Raw genomic sequence first — 7875 nt, 5'->3', positions numbered from 1 at the left:
GTCCAACATATACTGATTTGAAATTCTGTCCAGCTAATTCTTTGATTCTGCTATTATACCAAGTTTGAAAAGTTTATTTTTATCAGTCTTTAAAGACAGCAGCATTCAGATCCATCTGTTGTTATTGGAAATAGCAAAGTCTGCAATAATTCCACTTCGGTCTTTTTAAAACGATGGCGGCAGATTTTGCTGTTGAAATTCTTTTTAGCATTTTAATATTCAAAAGACTTATCGTCTACAAAGGCTCACTAAAACACACAAACTCACACGTACGGACACATTCACACGTAGAGACATACTCACACACATATGATATAATATAAAATAATATATCATGATATAACATAATGCATCTCTGATGGGTTGGGGTTCACTACAGCAATTTCACAGTTGTTCTTTATTGATGAACAAAACTATTACATCATGTAAAAAAATAGTTTTCTTAAGGTAAATTAAGATCTTCAAAGCATGTTATTGTTTATACTTCACCACTCACGGAACGTTCCCTGGGTTGGATTTAGAACCTGTAGTCGACTGTGGAATATGTGCCATGAGTGTTCTTATGTGTGATTTCGCGTACACGTTGTGTATTTTGGTCAATGCTTGTGAGCGTATGCATAACTGGAGGGATAAATCCGTCTCGAATCTGTTAGTATTTTTCGAATACTTCTTGGAATTTCACGGTCGACTACAGGTTCCAAATCCAACACAGGGAACGTTACGTGTGTGGTAATTACTTTAGTAAGTACGTGTGTGTGTATATGTTAGTGCTATCAACGGCTCTATTTTGGCGCCTTTGTTATTTAAATAACCCAGTTTTATCGTATCCTGAAAATTATATATATATATGTGCGTGTGGGTAAGTAGGTTGGTAGGTAGGTAATAGATCGGCAGGCATGCATGGAAACAAGAAAAGAGCACTCAGTACATTGTGTAGAAATGTAGGTAGTGATTAGTTTTTACATTTTGCAAAGATTTATACATTCGCAGAAGTACCTGAATGACCATTCAGATGAATTTAATGAAAGAAGGTGTAACCAGAAGTCATATTTTTTATTACCCACGAGGGGCTAAACATAGAAGGGGACAAACACCATCGGGGAACTAAAATTATAAAATGGAGGTATAAAGAAAGAAACAAAATAAAAGAAAAAAATGAATTATGAAAAAGATGATATAATGAGGCGAAATGCTCACTCGACCCCCCCCCCCCCCGACGTCGAGTGGTTACATTGATACCGTTTTGTCCTTCAGTACCTTAAATCCAGCAGGTGAATTCCATAGTCCTCTTTTAGTTCAGTATAATTAGTCCTTTTCGGCAACTTGTCTCTATCGCCGATGACTTTCCACCAATCAATGCCTTTATCATTCTTCTTTATTATTTCCCATTCTTCTTTGCTTGCCAAATAACACATCGTAGTCTCACTATCCTCATCTACGAATTCTACTTCCGCCATATCCTTCCACTCGTTCAGCCTTGTAAACATGTCCTCTCCCGCGTTCTCATACAGAACGCAAGCGAAGCAAACAGGGGGGGGGGAATCTTATTATCATCGTGTGTGTTTGTATGTTTTTCCTGTTTTCTTGTTGGAGGGGATTGGGTAGGTTTGGTGTTTGTATGGGTAGGGTGAGGTGGCAAGGGAGCGGATGGGCCCTGGATGGGTTGGGGTTCATAATTACTTTCTTTTCCTTTTTTTCCTCCTCACGGCCGTTTCCCATTACTTATCTTCTGGAGTTTCCTTTTCCACTTCTTGTGTCCTCTCGTGGTGGAGGCCGTCTTTCCTCTACCATTTTGGGTGGTGTAGAGCAGTTCGCTCTTATGTGTCCCTTCAGGCCACATTTGAAGCACCTAGAAGGTGTAACCAGAAGTCATTGGCAGAGAAAGTTCTTATTGATCCTTTTAAGTCCGATACGGATCACTATAAAACAGGTTGTGAAAAGCGAGCGATGATCCTAATTAAGGATCAGGAGAGTGTTTCTAAATATAGTTGCATTGACGTGTGACCAAGCTCTAATGCAACTATACTAATGCGGACCCATGTCTATTAAATGTTTGTCTCTCCCCTCACACAACCACACTCATCGTACTGTTGGAACAATATAACAACCACGAAAATTATACATTTTTCTTTTTCGTAATTTTCTTTCATTTTATTGTATTCTACATTCTGAAGCAATTGCAACTCGCGTTAAAGAAAAAAAAAAAAAACAATATTACCCCTCTTCCCAAATTCAATGTATTTTTCATAAAGAAGGAAAAGTCAAACACTACAAGTGAATAAGTGATAAAAAAATTTGAATTTTGAAAAGTGTATCTATAAAGCGACATTTTCAGTTGGGTATTTAAACCTTCTCTGCTAACTCACCAAATACTATTACATGCGATAGATGAGTTTTGAGATTTAAATTTGCTAATTTTCCAAGATTGTAATCCTTGTATATGATAGTTCACATCGAATTGTAAGTGCCCCTGGCCCCCCTCCCCCTATTTAAAATCAAGTCCTGGGTAGAATCACAATTTTCTGTATAGAAATATGCAAATACTTCAGTCAGAATATCGAAGAATAGAAATTCGATTCATGAGATGAAGGCTGATGGTCTCAATCCATAGCACAATACTATATGGCATATATGAAGGGGTACCGAAAAGTTCCTGACTCTGGGTAAAAGAAAATACAGGAAGATGAGTTAATTATTATTTTATTTGACATATTCCCTTCTCAGATTCACACATTTATCACAAGAGTCCTCCAGTTTTTCTAAGTCCTGTAAAGAACTCGAACGTTTGGGTCTCATACGAGGCCTTTCGTGAGACCCTTAAAGCCAGGAACTTTTCAGCACCTCCTCGTATTCACTGTTAGACTCGCTTCACATTTAAGATGTAGAGGCGTATGTGGTAGCGCTGCTATAGTGATTCTTATCCTAATAAAGAAGACATAGCAGTGTGTATTTTTATGATGAGTAATATTCTCATATTGTTCATCTTAAAATGTAAAGAATGAGTTGCGAGAGATTAAAATAGTGAAGTTGACTGATAAGGAATCAAGCAAATCTAAATTTCTTGAAATTTTCTACAACGTCGTTCTTCCCTTATGTCAGACGCGAATGAATAGCAAAGTATTTTTCTTTTTTCTTTAATTGAAATCTTAGGCATTAAGAACTCTATTAGCTTCGTTTACCTTGTTACCTCAAATATATGTCATGTGATATCATACCGAGGCATGTCTGCCAAATTCGCTAGCAGGTAAATTGCCCAAGAATAAGATATTTGTCAAGCTGGGTTATTTGAATAGTTAAGACACCAAACAGTCGGTACTTTCACTTAATTTGGCACAAGTTCAATTCTCGTTCGAACTGTAGCGCTACAGGGAATGTCGGCAGTGAAAATGGTGTCACTGTAACTATATAAATAGACATCGCTTGCATTTGAAGTGTATGAATATATATTTCTATTTAAAAGCTTTAGTTAGCAATTTTCATACGTTAAATTATATATATTTATATCTATATATCAAGTTGTAATATTTTTCTTTCGTCAAGGTTAAGTTTCGTAATATTTTTCTTTCGTCAAGGTTAAGTTTCGTAATATTTTCCTGTTCTTATCCAATAGATGAAATTGCATCTTTCGATATGCCAATAAAAGAGTCTTGTGATTGGCTAACATTAACAAATATTTCGATCTTCAAAGGTTAGAATCTTTTCTTACTCATTTCTGTAAAATATTAATTTGATTTTACTAATTAAAACATGAAACTACATCAGTTTAAAATCTTTAGTAAAATCGGAGCCAAAAGGTAGAGAAGATCCATTTTAAATCTTCTTTATCAGAAAATGCATAATGGATCTTCTCTACCTTTTGGCTCCGATTTGAAAATTTAAAACGGTTTTCTATCAGTATCAACATTTTAAGGATAAACATTTAACTACAAATACAATCAAAATATATATTCATACATTAAAACTACAAGTGAAATATATTAATTTTCACACATACAAAATAACAAAGGTTTCTTTTATACGCACAAGGTCTAAAATTTTGGGGTTGGTGGTTAGTTAATGACAACGATTTCAGAGCTTGACAGGTATTGATTTTATTGACACTCTAGAGCAGTGGTTCCCAACCGGGATCCATACTGCCCCCGAGGATCCGTATAAGAATTTAGGGGGTCCACATAACGAAATAGTAAATTGGGAATAGCATTTTAAGGATCACTGGCAAATTTTTGTTTCCGATGCATGTATTCACATAAATTGCAAGAAACAGCAATGCTTTTTACAGAGATCAACCTACACAAGTTAATGCGGGAAAAACAATGAAGGAATCTTGAAAGAAGTTTCTATAAAACTAGTTTTTAAACATCGAATGGCTTGAGGGGGGGGGGGGCACCAGAAAAAAATAGTAGTCAAAGGGGTCCATAGGTAAAAAATGGCTGAGAACCCCTGCTCTAGAGGACGAAAGGCAAAATCAATATCGACAGAATTTGAAATCAAATTGTAAAACAGGTAGAAATGCTGCTAAACAAGTGCTCACCTAAATTTATTTGTTTGAAAGAAAGGAAAATATATTTGTAATAATTAAAAATCAAACAAACCACGAATCCCTGATGTTCAAGATATAAAAATATGCAGACAAATTATTTGCGATGAAGGTATAATAGCGGTTTAAAATTTTGGTGCAAGACCAGCAATATCGGGGGCGGTGCTTGTCGATTACATTCACCCCAGTGCTCAACTGGTACTTATTTTATGGACCCCGTAAGAATGATAGATAAATGTGACCTGCTAGGGATTTGAACCTAGAACGTGCATAATAGTAGAAATGCCGACAAGGACTGTGCTAACGATTCTACTAGCTCGCAGCCTAATAAAGGCATAATGATAACTCTTAATGAATATGTGCCATATAGTCTTCTCTAAGATTGGTTAACATTCGTTTGATGTCCGCTATTGACATCATTCATTGATGAGTTACTTTTGAATCGTCTATCAACATCACAGTTTTGTTATTATATTGCAACCGCGTCAAAATACTTTCAATATGTCGGTGACCTTTATCGATCTAAAGCTCTTAATGTGAGCGTGAGCACCTTATTAGCAGCGTCTTTTAGACTTTTCATCCTTTCAGGGTCGATAAAATAAGTACTAGTTGAACACTGGGATCGCAGTAAACGACTTACGTCCTCTCCCTAAACTATTGGCCTTGTTCCCAAATTTGAAACCATTATTTTTGAGCAGAATGTGGCAAGATGGCAAAATCGTTAGCACACCGGAAAATACTTAGCGGCATTTCGTCCGGCTTCCCGTTCTGAGATCAAATTCCGCCGAGGTCGACTTTACTTTTCCTTCTTCTGGGGTCGATAGAATAAGTACCAGTTGAGCACAGGAGGCGATGTAATGAACGCAGCCACTCCTCCCGAAATTCAGGCCTTGTGTCTACAATGGAAAATGTTATTAGTGAGCAGAAACAATTATACGTCAAGGTCTAAAGCAATTTCGTTATATAAGTCTTCTTAGAAATATTAACATGGGCGGCTTTAACTTGTGCAAATATCTTAAAAGGTGGTATATACTGATTGTTATACGATAACATTTTATGGACAATGAACTACTTAAAAAAAAAACAAAAAAAAGCTTCTGTTCGATAAAAATATTTATAACTATATCGGGAGTTAGGGCGTCTATAAAACACCCTCCGGTGAAAAGAAACGATGAATTCCAAAAGTTTAAAATCTACAGCTAAAAGTGACAGTCTTTATCTATAGAAATCATAGCGTTACTCATCTCATTGTATAAATTTGGTTTTTATGAGTTCCTTTTCTGGGTATAAAGTTGTTACTGTTTGCTCGGCACCCTCTGACGCCTTAGTGAAACTGATTGCACACTAAAGAATGTAATCTTAAGTATCTAAATGCACATGATGGACACAGCTGGAGCACCCTCGGTGCATAAGTCAGCACAATGAGAACTAACATGGAGTTCAATAACAAAAAAAATAGTGCGCATTGTTTTGACATCGGAGGATTGAAAGATTTAAACTCGGAATGTAAGGGACTGTAACTAAATACCAGAGGCTTTTTTTTCGCCTGTTCAGCATATTCACCCTATCTATTGCTCTTTTTAGCACAGTATAATATATATATAGGTGAAGGAAAGGGGGTGGTTTGAAAGGGCTATAAAGCGGTTGACGTACATTGCTGTATTTAGCTAAGTCGCTTAAGGTCGACGTTATCTTTCGTACTTCTTATTTCTTTATTACCCACGAGGGGCTAAACATAGAGGGGACAGACAAGGATAGACAAATGAATTAAGTCGATTACATCGATCCCCAGTGCATAACTGGTACTTAATTAATCGACCCCGAAAGGATGAAACACAAAGTCGACCTCGACAGAATTTGAACTCAGAACGTAATGGCAGACGAAATACCGATTTCTTTATAACCCATAAAGAGCTATACAAAGGATTTTTTAAGACATCACAAAACGCAAACATAAAATCGGAGTAATTAAAATAAAATGATAATATGCAAGAATGAAAAAAATGAGGCGCAATGTCCACTCGATCCCCGAAGTCGGGTGGTTACATTTATCCAGTTTTTCACTTTTATGTTCAACGTCATGTAAACATTTTAACGGTTTTGTTACTCAAAAAATCCAAACACTCGCCTTACCTTTCTTCCATTAATCATTGTTACGTCCGTCCTTAACAATTGCAAATAATCAGTTCTAGGGGGTGGTGTCTCCACCAACCATATCCGTTTCGTTATTATGTTTTCACTAAGTTCTTTTATGCACTCCCAGCATCTTTCCTCACGTATCAAAATGCATTTTTCAGCACATTTCTCTGGCATTTTCACTCTTATTATTTTTCCCAACCTCTTGACTTTTCTCTCCATCTGCTCGCAATTCTCGCAATTCACATCTTTATCCGTTCTCTCCTCCTCTTCTTGTACATTATTAGTTTCTGGCTTTTTTATCTCATTTTTTTTTGTTTTCTGTTGACCGTTCCTTTGACTTATTTTTCCTTCGCGTTTAGGGTTAGTAGCTCCATTTTCGTTCTTCTCCTTTGTCTTCTCTGTTTCACACTTCTGTCTCTCTTTTATTTCCTCAGTGTGGTCTACAATTCTTTCCTCCTCTGTTTGTGCTTTCTCTTGCAGTGGCTGTGTGAACTCATATAGGGGGCATTTGGTCTTCATCTGATCTCTCTCCCCGCATATATAACAATTTGGTTTCCTTCCCTCGACAACAACATTTAGCATTCTCTCATCCTCTACTTCTATCTGGTAGGGAATTTTTTCTATGTCCTCGAATATGGCAAAAAGCCACATTTCGAGTCCAAATCCCCACCATTGTTTTCGCCATTGGTCCCAATTCCAGTTCCTGCTTGGTTGCAGCCAGCACTGTTGCAACCCTCCACTCTGGTTTAATATCTGGTGTAACTCTGGGAATTCATATTTTTACACTTCTTCTTCCTCTATAGCTTGGTAGCAATGATATTTTCTCACTTTTTAATATGTTGGTTGCATGCTTGGTTGCGTCTTCTATAGTGGCGAACCTCACCTCAACCGTACTGAACTTTCTTCCTCTGTTGATGTACGTGGCTTCAATGACAATTTCACCCAGGAACTCCACGATTTCTTCTTCCGTCACCATTTCAATTTTACCGGTTTCGACAGCCTGTGTACGATACACTACTGTCCTCAGAGTCTTATTTCCTTTAGTCTCTTTTGGGGGACACAATTTGTACGAGTCTTCTATCAAATTCCTGCTTCTGGTCACCTCCTCCATATCCAACTTGATTAACTTGGTTTCCAGCGGCAACTGGCTTCCTCACCGCAGTGGCCTTGGCGTAGCTCTCCATACTGGAGACACTACC

General features: G+C 37.2%; 1 long non-coding RNA gene across 1 annotated transcript in view; it reads right to left on the bottom strand.

Moving 5' to 3' along the window:
* Nucleotides 1-1034: 1034 nt before the first annotated feature.
* LOC128247339 (uncharacterized) overlaps nucleotides 1035-7875 on the bottom strand; it is a 35775-nt gene continuing 28934 nt past the window's right edge. Inside the window, exons 2-3 of the long non-coding RNA XR_008263727.2 lie at nucleotides 5268-5433; nucleotides 1035-3712 (exon numbers count right to left, since the gene is read on the bottom strand). This is a non-coding gene — a long non-coding RNA (uncharacterized LOC128247339). The remainder of the gene's footprint in view (nucleotides 3713-5267; nucleotides 5434-7875) is intronic.

This window comes from Octopus bimaculoides, chromosome 3 (genome assembly GCF_046866305.1).
Source record: "Octopus bimaculoides isolate indiv1 chromosome 3, ASM4686630v1, whole genome shotgun sequence".
NCBI lineage: Eukaryota > Metazoa > Mollusca > Cephalopoda > Octopoda > Octopodidae > Octopus > Octopus bimaculoides.
The sequence above is the reverse complement of the archived record's forward strand: the minus strand, read 5'-3'. Positions and strand labels throughout refer to the sequence as shown.